General features: G+C 36.2%; 1 pseudogene; it reads left to right on the top strand.

The window, feature by feature from the left end:
- Window positions 1-5,131: 5,131 nt before the first annotated feature.
- On the top strand, window positions 5,132-16,173 carry LOC149151691 (uncharacterized; annotated as a pseudogene).

Here is a 16,173-nt window from a genome sequence, read left to right as displayed (position 1 = left end):
ATACATGTGTCTAAGTCATTACTTACAAGTTATTTAATAAGTGAATAAATTATTATCATCACATCAATAGATAAATTTATGAAAAATACTCTATACTATAACAACAAAAAGATTAACCAATTCTTTCTTCCTATGTAGCATCCTTGCTTTGACATAAGTTGGACAGAGATGAGGACTTACACTGACATTCCATATTCAACAACTCTACTTAGACATTGACATAACTCATATAGACATCTCTATGATTGGGACTCAGCAACAGACAAACTCTGTTGTCAAGTCAGCTGCTTATGAAATGGCCAGAGTCTTCTTAAAAATTTCAATATTTCTACAGTTGAGGATTGTAGCAAAGCTCAGGGATCAAACTTAACTCCATGCTTATGAGGCATCCGCGTTCTCACAGTTATTTGCAGCTCATTCTCAGTTTTAATGGGAAGGTGATATATGGTGTATTATTGTTGCAGTGGCAGGGGATGGATTTTAATTGCTGGTTGGACCAAAAGAAATTGATGCAAATCAATATTAACTAGTTATTGATAATTTTTCCCACTGAGTTCCCTGAGGTCGAGTATAATGCTTTCCCTGATTATCAAAGAATATTGCTTATCAAAGAGTATTGATTCCTTTTCAATAGGAGTAGCATGTGAGTGTCAGTTTTATAAAGAAGATTCTTTTTATTATTAATAAAAATATAGATAGTTAGTTTCATTTTAAAGGGTTATAAATATGAGTTATAAATACAAGACTTAAAAGGTTGTAAATATTTCAAGGGTTGTAAATATGAGTTATTAATTGTTTTTACTCAAAACATGATAAATAGCAATTTAGCAATTTCTTTTTAGTTGAGTGACTCAAATCCATGTTTCTTTAGGTTGACGGTAAACCCACTAAAGTGGAAAAAATTGTGATTCCAATAATTAGAGGGATTGTCATCATGGGGTGATAAGAAATTTAATATTCCAAGAAGAGGAGGTAGTAGTAGATTCTAAATAAATTAGCAATGCAATAACATAAATGTTTGCAACAGATTTAAAGAGATCCACCTTGTTGAATAATGCACACACTACATGGATAATGGATTTCCGCACTTTATGCCTTACGGCGTTTTTTTTGCAACATCTGGTGCAAATGCTAGTATTTAAACCTTGCTAGTATTTAAACCTTGCAAATTGAAACCTTAACCAGTCCACATGGTTTTCGCTAAAATGTAGGCAGACTAGTCCACATGGTTTTCGCTAAAATGTAGGCAGACTATTTCGCGATCCTGACCGATCGAGTTCTAATTTCCTCCACTTGAAGAGTTTCCTCCCCGCAGTTGCATACTCCTCTATGACCGTGTCTGACCCCATTCCGAGTTCCTCCTAGGATTTTCCTCCCCCATTGACTGTAGCCGCAGACTACTACAAAGTTCTCCACGTACACGGACATACATTTTTAAATTTTATAGTGTTGAATTTTATAATGGAATTTTTCATTATAATTTTTTTTGGAATTTAAAAGTCCTCGAAATTAAATTCAAATTTAAACTGGATGACTTAAAATGAACAATGTACTACTCTCAAGATGATGATTAAGTTGTTAATCACTGCAACAATTAGTCAAATTCCTTTAAATAAAAATAATTCCTCTACCCACTACCTCCTCCAAAGTTAAGAAATTATTTTTACATCTCACTACTGTTGTACAAAACAATTTGCAATCAACATTTAATGCTCCCTTGCTTAATAAGGTGTAAAATGTCCCATCTAAACTAACTTTAAATCTGAAAAAGGATACCCAAACAAAGATACAGAGCATCAGGTGATTATTCATTACCAACTTTCCACTGAATAACAACTGACTATACTCCTCGTAATGTCGACAAAATATCTAGCGTTGTAAATGAAATGTCATTAAAGATGACTAAACTTTCAACGGCAAGCCATATTTCCCATGCTATGGGGTTTTAAATGAATGGCCGCTGTATATGCTCACTTTTTTATTTCGGCTTTAGCAAAATCGAACCGTGGGATATACAGTTGCTTTTCATTTAAAGCCTCGGATTTATTGTAGTGTTGACAAAATATCTAGGGTTGTAAATAAAATGTCATTAAAGATGATTAAACTTTCGACGACAAGCCATATTTCCCATGCTATGGGGTTTTAAATGAACGGCGGCCGTATATGCTCACCTTTCGATTTTGGCCTTAGCAAAATGGAAAGGTGGACATATACAGCTGCCATTCATTTGATTTATTAGTTGCCAATAAGTACAATGTTTCAACAACCAATATATGTAGTTATTGATATATTAATGCTCAGTCCCCATCTATGTCCATCGACACAAGCATCGATCCATCCCCATCCCACATGGATTCGGGCATCCCATGGGCATACCTTTATATCTATCCCCATTCCTCAAGGATTCGAGCATCCCTATGAATTTCGTTCTATGAAAGGATGGTAAAATTGAACGTATAGATATACCGACAATTGCTTAACTCCATAAACGCCTCAGTTGTTGGCAGTTGTTTACTCCCACCTACACTCATGCACAAACGTTCAACAAACTTGATGCTAGACATTTTGTCGAATCAAAACTCGTTTTTGAGTTCTCTACAAAAGCTACCAACAAAATTCACTTGCTGGTTTGACCTCTCTGCAACCCGCCATAGGTTTCGATTTCTTTCCAGCAACAACAACAAACAAACAGAGTTCACTTGTAAGTCGTCTTCTTGCCTTACGATTTCTGCTTGAAATACATTTAAGAATAGTCATGGATGCCTACCCATTTCTGCTTGAAATTCGTGGATGTTTTCTAGTCTGGATCTTGAAATCTTGCATTCTCATTTTATTTTTAATGGGATAAAAAACCTTTCGTTCTAATAAAAATCGTGTGTTCTGATTAAAATTTAAATTAAATCATTTAAACTATATACTATTCCATTTAAATCATTTTAAATTAAACATATATGCTCAAAACACACACACATATTTCAGACATTATTGTTGCTTATTTATGGCTCTTCTGTGAGTTATATAAAAGGAGTAAATCAAGATTTTTTACAACATCCTAATATTGAGGAAGAATAATTTTTGGGAAAGACAAGTAATAATAAATTAATAACAAATGGAATTAGAATGAATAATTATATAAGAATGAAGAAAATTAGGTGATCATTTCACTACGTTGTTAACACGATTATCAACCACTTCTTTTTTCGCTACATTGTGAACATTTCGCTCGTTGCAGGGTACAAAACTCGTCAAACACTGCACAATCTATATAACAATTTTAGGCATTAACTTACTGGGAATAATCATACGTGTGTCATCCTACTCTGTAGATCTGAATAGAGATTATGATATTTGACTGTTAAAATGTATTTTTAATTATATAAATAAATTCAATATATTAAAACTTACTGAATTGTATAGATTAGGCCGCTCAAATTATAATGTTAACAAATATCTACCCAATTGCAAAGAAAATTAACATCATAATATGCCCAAAAATTTAAAACATTGAAGAATTATATGCATATTTACAAGCATATTTCATGATTTTTCACTCATCAATTTCTAACCAAATCTTATAAGGTATTTAACAAATTTCACTTATCAAATTCTAACAGTACTTAACTGGTTCCTACATGCGGTAAGATTTTAGATTGAAATTGGGTAACGACAGGAAAGTATAGTTCGAAAAATTCGGACTTCGATGTTTCAGTAAAATTCAAAAAAAAAAAACCTTTGCCTTTGTGATGTTACAGTAAGGCTTTACTTAATTCTGATTTTGTAATGGTGTTATTTAAAGTAGTAAAATTTTTGGTTTTTTTTGTTGGGATACAATTGTGTGTAAGATGTTAGGGAGTGTAAGATGTTAGGGAGTGAAAGATATTAGGGTGGTTCTGAAAAAATTGATTTGGTCAAGTTACTAGTAATTTTGGTACTCCATATTTATGACAACCCATAGTTTTTCTTGTAGTATTCATTTCTAATGTGTGCTATTTAAAGGCTGAAATATTTACTAGTAGTTTTGGGACTCTAGGTTTATAACAACTCATAGTTTTGCTCATTGTATTTATCTCTAATGTGGCCTATTTAATGGCGGAAATATTTCATGTTAATTGGTCTTCGTGGCCAGTGGGATCCCAACAACAATGTCTATACACACCACCACTTTTCTTGGTGTTTTGGGATCTTGACACAAGATTGTGATTTTTGGTTGTTTAAAATGTGTTTCTGAGTACATAAATAAATTAAAAATCTTTGAGTTCCCTTAATTTTTACGCCCCCACATGCATCATAGTCCTACCAAATCATTAGTAAAAGGGGAAACTAAACTAGCTTTTAATAATGTAGTTTGTCATGGGTTTTTGAAAGGAATCACAATTATTTTTTCTTAATATTGCAGTGTGTGGTGGATCGTTGAAAAGAATCAAAGTTAGTGAAAAGTTTTGAAAATTAAAAAAAAAAAATTTAAAAAACTAACAAAAGATTAAAAAATATGTAAAGTTTTGATTAATAATGCGAGACACAAATAAATGAAGTTCAAAAAATCAAAGAAAAATAATATTACATTATTGTGAATATAAATTTTTTTATTCATGTTATCTTAGGAATAAATTTTATTTTTAGAAACATAGGTGGTATATTATTAGAATGCAAATATATTTTGTAATTTCAGATAAGGAAGAATAGTTGGACAACCATGATTTTGGAATAGAGTTATATAGTTCTTATGATCAATATAAAATTATGACTCTTTAAGTCATTATTATTTGTGAGTAAAATTAATTATAGACAATTCCTTGAGTCCGAAGATTTTTAATAATATTTTATGGCCATTTTATTATAAAATTTAGCATGGAAATGACATATCCTTATGGACTATGTGGACTAGAAGTTTGTATGTATCTATATATGCACCTATAATTTATGTTGGGTCCCTATAATACTAGTTACGCCGTAAGGCGTTTCCCTCTGAAACCAACTCTCGATTACGTGTCCATTTGTGAGCGCTTGATTTAATTGTTAGACGATTAAAATTGTTTGAGCCGTCGATTGATTCCACCGAAACGTTATCAACTGTTCGAACCATTGTTCAGATTAAGGGGATTAAACATTTGGCAGATTAAGGTAATGCACGATGGTGAGAGCAGTGACGAACATGGATGAAGTAGTGGAGGAGATCATGGTGTTACACAGGAGCTTGCCTCCTCGTCCCAGAATGGAGGAAGTGGAAGCGGCCCTGTCTGTGATTGAGAATGTGGATAGCACCAAGTCCACGCGTTTGCAGATGATGACCAGACGGCGCAAGCCCGTGAATGTGCCGGTCGAGTTGTTTGAAGTGCTACAGGAGATGCAGAGAAATCAAATTGAGTTTCAGGCGGAGGAGGAGATGCGCGAGGCCTTGGGTGTGCTTGACCTGGAGGATCGACACAGGCTCTTTGATTATCTGCTGCGGAAGGCATCGACTTCTCTGCCAACTTCTTCTTCTAGTCAAGGTGATGAATTGGATGCGCCAGTATCTGTCAAAACTTTGGCTAAAATCAATGCTAATGGTGCTGATTTTACCCCCAAAATGACAAATTTTGGGGACTTGAATGGTGGTTTGAAGCATTCCAGGGATGATGGTTTTATTCGAAAGCCCAAGCCCGGTATAGCAGACGGTGTGCTTGGGATTTCACAGGCACCGCCGCCCAGAAACCGATTGGTGAATTCAAGATTGCCTACTTTAGAAGAGAACTTTTCTTTCAAAAAAGCTTCTGCAATTGCAGTCAGCACAGGTGGGCTGTGCTACTCACTTCACATGAATTTTTTTTTTTTTTCTTCTAAAAGGATTTTTAAATTATCAGGGATCCCATACTTATATAACTGGAAACTGGAAGCTTAAAACTAGCTCTAAATTGAACTTTCCCAGAAATCGATTGGCCAATTCAGACTGGTTTCTCTGGAAGAGCGCCCCTCTTTCCAAAAACGTTTTGCAATTGTAATCACCACAAGTGGACTATGTTACCCCCTTGCCTGGATTTTTATTTAGTGCTAAGCGGATGTATTCTATCAGGGTTCCCGTATTTATAAAGCTAGGAACCTGGAAGTTCAAAACTAGTACTGAAATGAACTATTACCCAGAAATCGATTGGTGAATTCTGATTGATTACTCTGGAAGGCACCCCTCTTTCGAAAAACTCTTTGCAATCGCAATCACCATAGGTGGGCTGTATTACTCACTTGCATGAATTTTTTTCTGCTTAAAAGATTTTTATATTATCAGGTTTGCAAAACTGGGAGCCTGGAAGTTCAAATCTAGAGTTTTTCCATAGGCTCTGTTTCAGACCAAAGATTATAAACTTATTAATCCTCTTTTCTATTGCCTTTGCTTTCTCTTTCTAAAGAGCTGGTATGATTTGGTGGAATATCCAAATGGGGCATTTGCTTGAAGAAGTCCCATTTCTTCGTTCACATGAAGTCATTAAGGTTTTCTTTCTCAAAGGCGGCCTATAACTAGTCCAAACAGAGTTACATCTGGGCCTGTCCTCTCTGGCCTGTTTGATCTTCACACAGATGGTTTTGATTGCGGAGGGAGTAGCAGTAGCACTAGTAGGATTTTGTATATCTTGATAGCCAAAGCTCAAAAAAAGTTCCTATCTGTTCCTTGCATTAAAATCATGTTGACTTTGAGGGAGCACCATTACATTTTTATCTGAATACTGATCTGATTAATCAATCTATTTAAATACTCATATAATAACTAGTCTGCGAATTCTCATATGCATGATTCCCATATACAGCAGTATGGTGACACTTATATTATCCATGATGTCTCTTAGAGGGAACATGTCCAGTAAACTTCCCATGTGGTTCTTGCCCAGAAAATCTTGTTGACTTTTAGTGAATACACTGCCAAAATGACGTCAGAAACATTTCTCATGTTCCTTGCTATTATAAAATTATGCCTGGAGAAGCAATGGGTGCAGTAGCGATGGTTGAACATAAATTTAATAATGTTCACATCTTACAACTCTGGCTAGAACATGGGTGCCTAACAAACATAGAGTTACATTTTGAGCCCTCAGTATTATCAAAGAATTGAAGCACCCAGATGTAGAAATGGGGGAAAAGCAAGAAATCCTGAACAAAGCAGAGGTTGTGATAAGTTGAATGAATGTCAGCGTAAGTATTTAGCAGCTTGAAGCATGATGGTGACCAACAAAGCAACTCACAAGATAACAGTATAAATATAAGCGAAGTTGTCTTTAAGATGTCCAATTTTCATTCAAGTGTAGAATAATATACGATTGCATAGGCAAGGTATTATATAGGACTGTTGAGTGTGTTGGGTTTGAGAATGTTACAACAAAAGAAACGTGAGGATGCTTTGTGCATCAAAGCCTAAGAAAGGCTATAAAGCTAAAATTGAGTAAAAACTTGTGAGATTGTAAGCGTCAAGATGCTTGACACTCTGCTCTGTGTAGAGAAATGTGAATGCAAGTTGAGCGTGTAGTCATGGAACATGTGCCTAGCACACAGATACATTAGACATGATTTGGCACATAGATCCAGCATGGCACAAGTCTATCCAAGTGTGTATCACCAAGCTAGTAGGGACAAGATAAAATGTTTTTAATCTTTTTATTGGAAATTTCAAGTTGCATTATGCAGACAGCATGGTGCTTACTCTATAAAGTCCAAGATCCTACTGGAAGGTACTGCTTAGTAATGGGCAAAATGGAAAGAAAAACCCTTTTCTTTTTTTCAATATCTATTATTCTTAGTATCCATTTGGGGGTTGGGGGTGATGGGAGACATTCAGTTATCAATTAAGGCAGACTTAAAAAAGCAGGTGGCTGAAAAGAATTGTTGTTGTATGTATTCCCTGGTGTGCTCTGAGCTCAAAGTCATGTCTATGCTCATTTTTCATCAAAGATAGGTGAGCTGAGACAGGCCTCGTGGATGGCCTTGCAGTGTGGCAAAACCAGGACATTGAGCATATATTTTCTGATTGTTTCTTGGTGAGCTCCTTGTGCAAGACTATTTGTTATTGTTTCTCTTCTCTGGTTTCCTATTCGTGTCATTGGATGGTGGTTCTTGTTGGCAACCCTGTTTTGTTTTTGTTACTTGTTCAGCCTGCTTTGCCAGCGGTCACATTAATGGTTCTTTTCTTTTGATGATCCATAAGAGGTAAGTCCACCATTAAGTTAGCAGTTGCACCCGTTGTGGAATTATATTCCATAGATTTTGGATGAATTGGCAGTCTACAACTTTTCAACAGGGCTCTTTGGCTTGGGTAGGCAGGGAGATTAATTCTCTTTATCTTATAATATAAGACAGTTATTATGCATATGTCCATTAAAGAGTTCTTGAGTTATGATGAAGAGAATAATTCAAACGAGTGATCTATATAGTTAAGGGTACTCACAGCTTGTCAACAGATATGCATACTCACTTCTTAGTGAACCCTTTATGTTGACTAGCTCCATTTAAGACTCTTAACCATAAACATCAATTTTTGAGAGGGATATCGGGCATCCCAGGTGATTGTTGTGATAAACTAAAGTGTTAAATGTCTTGTCAATCTTCCTATACAATATCAAACACCCCTTAATCTTGATACCTGCATGTCTTTTCAATTAAGGCTCCCCTGAATCTTGATACTTGCATGTCTTTTCAATTAAGGCAGAGGAATTGCAAGACAAATTAGCATTTCATTCTGCTGGTTATTTGCCTAGAATCTGGCAGTGAGGTTTACCACAAGAAATTGCAACAAAGGTTAATTTTGTTTTGCTGGAGTATGTAAGGGATAATTGAATCTAATTATTTTTCTCATTTGTGAGAAGTAACATTGCCTTGTTGAGGCCTTAACTATATGTGAGAAGTATTCTCCCTTGACTATTCGGGAGAAGCTTTCAGCTGAGCTCCATTTGTTAGTTATACTAATGAGCATCTCTCCTCCCACGGTCTCCTAACTATAAACATTTCTTGGGATTGGTTAGCAGCTTATACCAGAAAAAGTGATGAGGCCCTTGCCCTATACCCAAGAAATGAAGTGAGTCAAATATTTGTTAGACTAAGCAAATGCAGGCTGGTAGGTAACTCAAATCTCCCATTATAGCTAGCTCACATCACCCGAGGTCCATTCATAAGCTATACTAGTGAACAACTCTCCTCCCATGGTCTCCTGATTGTAAAGAAACCACCTGAGATCCATTCGTAAGCTATAATTGTGAATAACTCTCCTCCCATGGTCTCCTGACTGTAAACAAACATTTTCTTGAGGTTGATTACCAGGTTTTACTAGTAAAAGTTGATGAGGTTCTTGCCCTATACCCAAGAAACATATGGTTGGATCGAGAGCCATTGAAAGATTGAGTTCCTTATCCACCTACTGTTGCTTAGCCACCAATTGATTGAGTTGAAATTTGAGCTGATTCACCTTACCTAGTTCCATAATCCATTTACCTATTAGCAAAGGCACAACCAATTTATCGAGAAGAGAGTTAAATATCGGCTAGACTGAGAAAATGAATGGTGGTAGCTAGCTTACAGCTTCATAATAGTATCTAGGCTAATTTCTAAATCATATGCTCACCACTGGGAAATGACCTTGGATTTGCAGCATATTTTATACAAATCTTCTCTGGCACATCCCCAAAATGAGGGAATATGCAACTTATATGCATAGTTATTTCAACTTTTCAACAGCTTCCTCTGGTGGTCAACTTAACTTTTGTCTTCAGTAATTGCTACAGATTTTTTTGGATTTCAAACCAACTCTCAAATGGAGCTTTATTAAATGTGCTATGCCATAAAGACATTTGATGAGTTGTGTAGCCTTTTAGCAGCTATCCGGCACCAAAATGTAGTGCTTGTTTCCCCAATAAAATCGAAGAGGAGTGGCAATGACCTCTTTTGTGGGTCTATCATCTTGGATGGATCTTTAGGATTCTGTCAGAGGAGATTGATATTCCTAGAGGAATCTATTTGGGATATTTTTGCCTCCTCTATCTGGGATATTATTGCCTCACAAAAAACATGAGCCCTCAACATGGATATTATGTCTGCCTTTTATTTAGGTGAGATTCAAGTTTCAAATTGGCCTTAAGATGAAGCAAATAAAGCTGGAAATAAAGGTGGTGCCATAATGGTTGACGCATTTCTTATATAATACCCATGCTTTTTATTAGTGCATTAGTTAAAGACCTTCAGGTATCAATTAAGGAAGACTTAAAAAAGCAGGTGGCTGAAAAGAATTGCTACTCTATGTATTCCCTGGTGTGCTCTGAGCTCAAAGTCATGTCAATGCTCATTTTTCATCAAAGATAGGTGAGCTGAGACAGGCCTCCTGGATGGCCTTGCAGTGTGACAAAACCAGGACATTGAGCATATATTTTCTGATTTTTTCTTGGTGAGCTCCTTGTGCAAGACTATTAGAAGTGCTGACCACAGGGCTCTTCTAGCTTGGATAGGCAGGGAGATTAATTCTCTTTATCTTATAATATAAGACAGTTATTATGCATATGTCCATTAAAGAGTTCTTGAGTTATGATGAAGAGAATAATTCAAACGAGTGATCTATATAGTTAAGGGTACTCATGGCTTGTCAAAAGATATCCATACTCACTTCTTAGTGAGCCCTTTATCTTGATTGGCTCCATCTAAGACTCTTGACCATAAACATCAATTTTTGAGAGGGATATCGGGCATCCAAGGTGATTGTTGTGATAAACTAAAGTGTTAAATCTCTTGTCAATCTTCCTATACGATATCAAACACCCCTTAATCTTGATACCTGCATGTCCTTTCAATTAAGGCTCCCCTGAATCTTGATACTTGCATGTCTTTTCAATTAAGGCAGAGGAATTGCAAGACAAATTAGCATTTCATTCTGCTGGTTATTTGCCTAGAATCTGGCAGTGAGTTTTACAACAAGAAATTTAAACAAAGGTTAATTTGGTTTTGCTGGAGTATGTAAGGGATAATCGAATCTAATTATTTTTCTCATTTGTAAGAAGTAACTACTCTAGAAACCTTGGCAACGCTCCAAAACAAGGTAATTGTAAATAAGGTTCATTGTTGTAACGCTATTGGTACATAATTAACTTCTCATCAGAACCAAAACAAACTTGGAAAATTCATATTAGAGATGTTAAACCAATGAAATAACCTCTTAAAAATTAAGATTCTCAATTACGTTTTTTTATTGAAGTCATTGACTAGAGTTTTATTAATTTCATTTTTTATTCTGATTAAAGACTAAGAGGTCCTATAAATGTATTGGGTCTCCAAGCAGATTATAGTTGCATCCAAGGTGATTGTTGTGATAAACTAAAGTGTTAAATGTCTTGTCAGTCTTCCTATACCGTAGCAAACTCCCCTGAATCTTGATACTTGCATGTCCTTTCAATTAAGGCATGAGGAATTGCAAGACACATTAGCATTTCAATTAAGGCAAGAGGAATCACAAGGCACATTAGCATTTCATTCTGCTTGTTAATTGCATAGAATCTGACAGTGAGGTTTGCCACAAGAAATTGTAACAAAGGTTTAATTTGGGTTTGCTGGAGTATGTAAGGGATAATCGAAGCTAATTATTTTTGTCATAAGGGATAATCGAAGCTAATTATTTTTGTCATTTGTGAGAAGTAACTACTCTAATATCCAACACAGATCAAGAACACTCGCCAACAGAATATCCAACTGTATCGAGTTGTCAAAGTGGGCCAACTCCTTCAGCAGGGCAAGTGGCTCACCAGGGAACAAGTTCAGCAGAAGTTTCCTCATCTCATGGAGGAGCTCAACGCAATGGGGACCATTGCTTCCTAAGGGGGGAGGAATGATCCAGGTGGATATTGGTGGCCACCTTCCAAGTCCACCTGGACCCCCACCATTATCTTTCTCAGCATTTTCAGTTTCCTTAATTGTAGCACAACTTACTATTTTTAGCAGTTTTTCGGGTCTTGAACTTCCGGAGCCGTTTTGAGGCCCTAAACGACGTTTTTTGGGGAATCCAGGGGCAACACGAGTCCATGCAATGGACTGGTGTTGCCCGTTCCAACAATGATAGTGCTCGGATAGATCTTTCTAATGAGCTATTGTACGTGTCAAACGGAGATCATATGCCAAAGTTACGACCCCAGGAAGTTGATGTACCAACTTACCCCCAAACGGGGCCCACAGTTTGGCGTTTCATCTCCTAGGGTTAGGTTTTGGAATGTTAAGGGTTTTTCCATCGTTTCTCAACAATAAATAGGCCTGCGAGCCTCATTGTAACACAGTTCAGAGGCATGTAGCCATCACATCTCTTCTCAGAGATAAGCTACCATCGCCCTAGCTAGTTTATTTCCATTTCTGTTTGTAAGCATATTTCAGTATTTTCCATTAATGAAATGAAGTATTATTTCCGTTGCATCTTTGTGTATATGGTTATCTCTGTAATTTGTTGCGTTCCTGTTTAAATCCGGATCAGTTTAACTATAAACATCAATTTTTGAGAGGGATATCGGGCATCCCAGGTGATTGTTGTGATAAACTAAAGTGTTAAATGTCTTGTCAATCTTCCTATACAATATTAGATATAGGTGCAGAGTCTCTATCATCTCATGTTGGCAGAAGCAGTAAAAATGATTTCAATTATTGAGAAGTAAATCAGTCATCTAATCCAATCTAGCACAAAATTAACACTCATGGCATCCATCAACATCATGGATTGGTTAAATTTGCAGGTATGGATCCTCCCATATTTTTCTATTTCTTGCTATTTCATGACCCTTCACAGTTTAAAAAATTGATATTTTCTGGACGTTGTAATATTAGCAGCCAATCAAATTTGAAATGAATTAATACAATCAAACAGAATATGTAGCCCACATTCTGTCCAAATACGATTTGCAGGCTCTGGATTCATAAACCAAAGAAATTTGCAGGGCCAAAGGAGGCTCTTTGAAAATGCTTCGATTGACTTTGTATGAATGTTGATATTCATTTGTTATTGTATTAAAAATGGCTGATTCGAACATGTGATTTAATGTACATTTTGCTGAATTTAACAATAGTATTGGATTATTAGATTATGTTTGGAACAACTTAGCAAATGAAACTGAAAATTTTGGGAGTTTTATATGCCATTTATGCTTTTTATTTATCTTTGTTCTGCTTGTGCATTGCAAGTATTAGATCAAACTCTTTAAAGTCTGTAGGTGATATAGAAGTTATCTCTATTCCACGTTTCTTGGCTGCATTCTTCATCTTGGGATTTGCAGGATCACCTTTCAAATAATTTCAACATATTAATACGTGATACCTATTTACTGCAGTATAATAGACAAAAATTTAAAATACCAATTCAATTAGCCTTGACCCATGATAAGCTGGAACCTACTTCATGGTAGTCAATAGTTCTAGCAGAGTCAATTTTGAATGCTGATGTCAATCCCCTTTTCTTCACAGCATCACGAAATACAGCCTCTGCAGTGAGACTCCGACAAATGTTGCCTTCCAAGAACAAGAATAAAAAGAGGCAAAGAAAGTATGGGAGGAAGATACTTAAGGCATCTCATAAGGGAGATAGAAGTGTTAAGGGAGATAGAAGTATTTGTTGGGGAAGGGCAAGTCGTTGTCAATGCTCATTTTTCATCAAAGATAGGTGAGCTGAGACAGGCCTCCTGGATGGCCTTGCAGTGTGACAAAACCAGGACATTGAGCATATATTTTCTGATTTTTTCTTGGTGAGCTCCTTGTGCAAGACTATTAGAAGTGCTGACCACAGGGCTCTTCTAGCTTGGATAGGCAGGGAGATTAATTCTCTTTATCTTATAATATAAGACAGTTATTATGCATATGTCCATTAAAGAGTTCTTGAGTTATGATGAAGAGAATAATTCAAACGAGTGATCTATATAGTTAAGGGTACTCACAGCTTGTCAAAAGATATGCATACTCACTTCTTAGTGAACCCTTTATCTTGATTGGCTCCATCTAAGACTCTTGACCATAAACATCAATTTTTGAGAGGGATATCGGGCATCCAAGGTGATTGTTGTGATAAACTAAAGTGTTAAATCTCTTGTCAATCTTCCTATACGATATCAAACACCCCTTAATCTTGATACCTGCATGTCCTTTCAATTAAGGCTCCCCTGAATCTTGATACTTGCATGTCTTTTCAATTAAGGCAGAGGAATTGTAAGGCAAATTAGCATTTCATTCTGCTGGTTATTTTCCTAGAATCTGGCAGTGAGTTTTACAACAAGAAATTTAAACAAAGATTAATTTGGTTTTGTTGGAGTATGTAAGGGATAATCGAATCTAATTATTTTTCTCATTTGTAAGAAGTAACTACTCTAGAAACCTTGGCAACGCTCCAAAACAAGGTAATTGTAAATGAGGTTCATTGTTGTAATGCTATTGGTACATAATTAACTTCTCATCAGAACCAAAACAAACTTGGAAAATTCATATTAGAGATGTTAAACCAATGAAATAACCTCTTAAAAATCAAGATTCTCAATTACGTTTTTTTATTGAAGTCATTGACTAGAGTTTTATTAATTTCATTTTTTATTCTGATTAAAGACTAAGAGGTCCTATAAATGTATTGGGTCTCCAAGCAGATTATAGTTGCATCCAAGTTGATTGTTGTGATAAACTAAAGTGTTAAATGTCTTGTCAGTCTTCCTATACCGTAGCAAACTCCCCTGAATCTTGATACTTGCATGTCCTTTCAATTAAGGCATGAGGAATTGCAAGACACATTAGCATTTCAATTAAGGCAAGAGGAATCACAAGGCACATTAGCATTTCATTCTGCTTGTTAATTGCATAGAATCTGACAGTGAGGTTTGCCACAAGAAATTGTAACAAAGGTTTAATTTGGGTTTGCTGGAGTATGTAAGGGATAATCGAAGCTAATTATTTTTGTCATAAGGGATAATCGAAGCTAATTATTTTTGTCATTTGTGAGAAGTAACTACTCTAGGAACTTTGGCAGCGCTCCAAAAACAAGGTAATTGTAAGGAAGGCTCATTGTAAAACCTCAAATTTGTTTGAAGAAAAATGAAAGCAATCCAACTATTGTTGCTAAAAGTGGTATTCCATTTATATATTGTTGTTTTGTCTGAGTCTTGAGAGTTCTCAAAGTCTATGGTACTCCATTGTTACATAGGGTGGAAGATTGATCATCAAACAACTCTGATTCATTATTTAACACCTATTTTTGGTAATTTTTATATCCATTATTGTTTATTGTACAGGGGAGGATTACTGTAAGAAATCTGGCAGTTGTGAGCACATGTCCTGGTCAAAGTGCAAATCAGGCTCAAAGGAAACTTTACATTGGTGGTCTTTCATATGACACGGCCGATGATAAGCTTCTAGAAGTTTTTTCCAAATATGGAGAGATAGAAGAAGGTTCAGCTGCATATGATAAGAATACCAAAAAATCCAGGTTACAAATCTAATATACATCGGTTTGCTTTATGATGGGCAGTTTAACATGCTTCTGCTGTTAGAGATTTATGCATGTTTTTCCAAGGCCTAGCTCGTTTGGTTGTATTTGTCTTCGTTAACGCTGTATGTATTTGTCACCAACAGGGGATTTTCTTTTGTGACTTTCAAGACTGTGGAGGCTACAAAGCGGGCTCTTAAGGAACCAAACAAAACCATTGATGTAAGTAATAGCTAGTACTGGATAATGTTGGTCATATTAGTTGAAGGGCAGTTGTTGATCTTGACACCTATGTTCTATGCTTGGCATGCAGGGAAGGACTGTTACTGTGAAACTTGCAGCTGATGGTTAGAAGGAGAAACTATCATCACAGCCTGCAGTATCTCCACAAATGCAGATAGCTTATGGAACAGACTATCCAAGCCTGAACTCATATCATAGGCCAGGGCCACAGGTACTAGTCTCTGCATCACCACCAATTGGTTTCTCAGCATATCCAATCAGGCCTTTTAGCATATGCACCTCAGCCTCCATATGCAACACAACCTACATACGGAAGAATTTCATCTGCTTCTCAATATGGTGTTCGAAGCTCCACAACACCATACAGCTCAAACAAGTATGAAAAATATGCAACATCCCTCCAAGATCCACAACTGCTTCCATCAGGATTGCACACAACAGGTGGTGGAGCAGGTCCTGGTCCAGGCTACCCATACTATGGTTCGACTGGAACTGGCTTTTAA

The sequence above is a fragment of the Pinus tabuliformis genome, chromosome 9 (assembly GCF_031772625.1).
Source record: "Pinus tabuliformis cultivar Carrire ecotype Pingquan chromosome 9, CPIR1, whole genome shotgun sequence".
NCBI classification, from domain to species: domain Eukaryota; kingdom Viridiplantae; phylum Streptophyta; class Pinopsida; order Pinales; family Pinaceae; genus Pinus; species Pinus tabuliformis.
The sequence above is the reverse complement of the archived record's forward strand: the minus strand, read 5'-3'. Positions and strand labels throughout refer to the sequence as shown.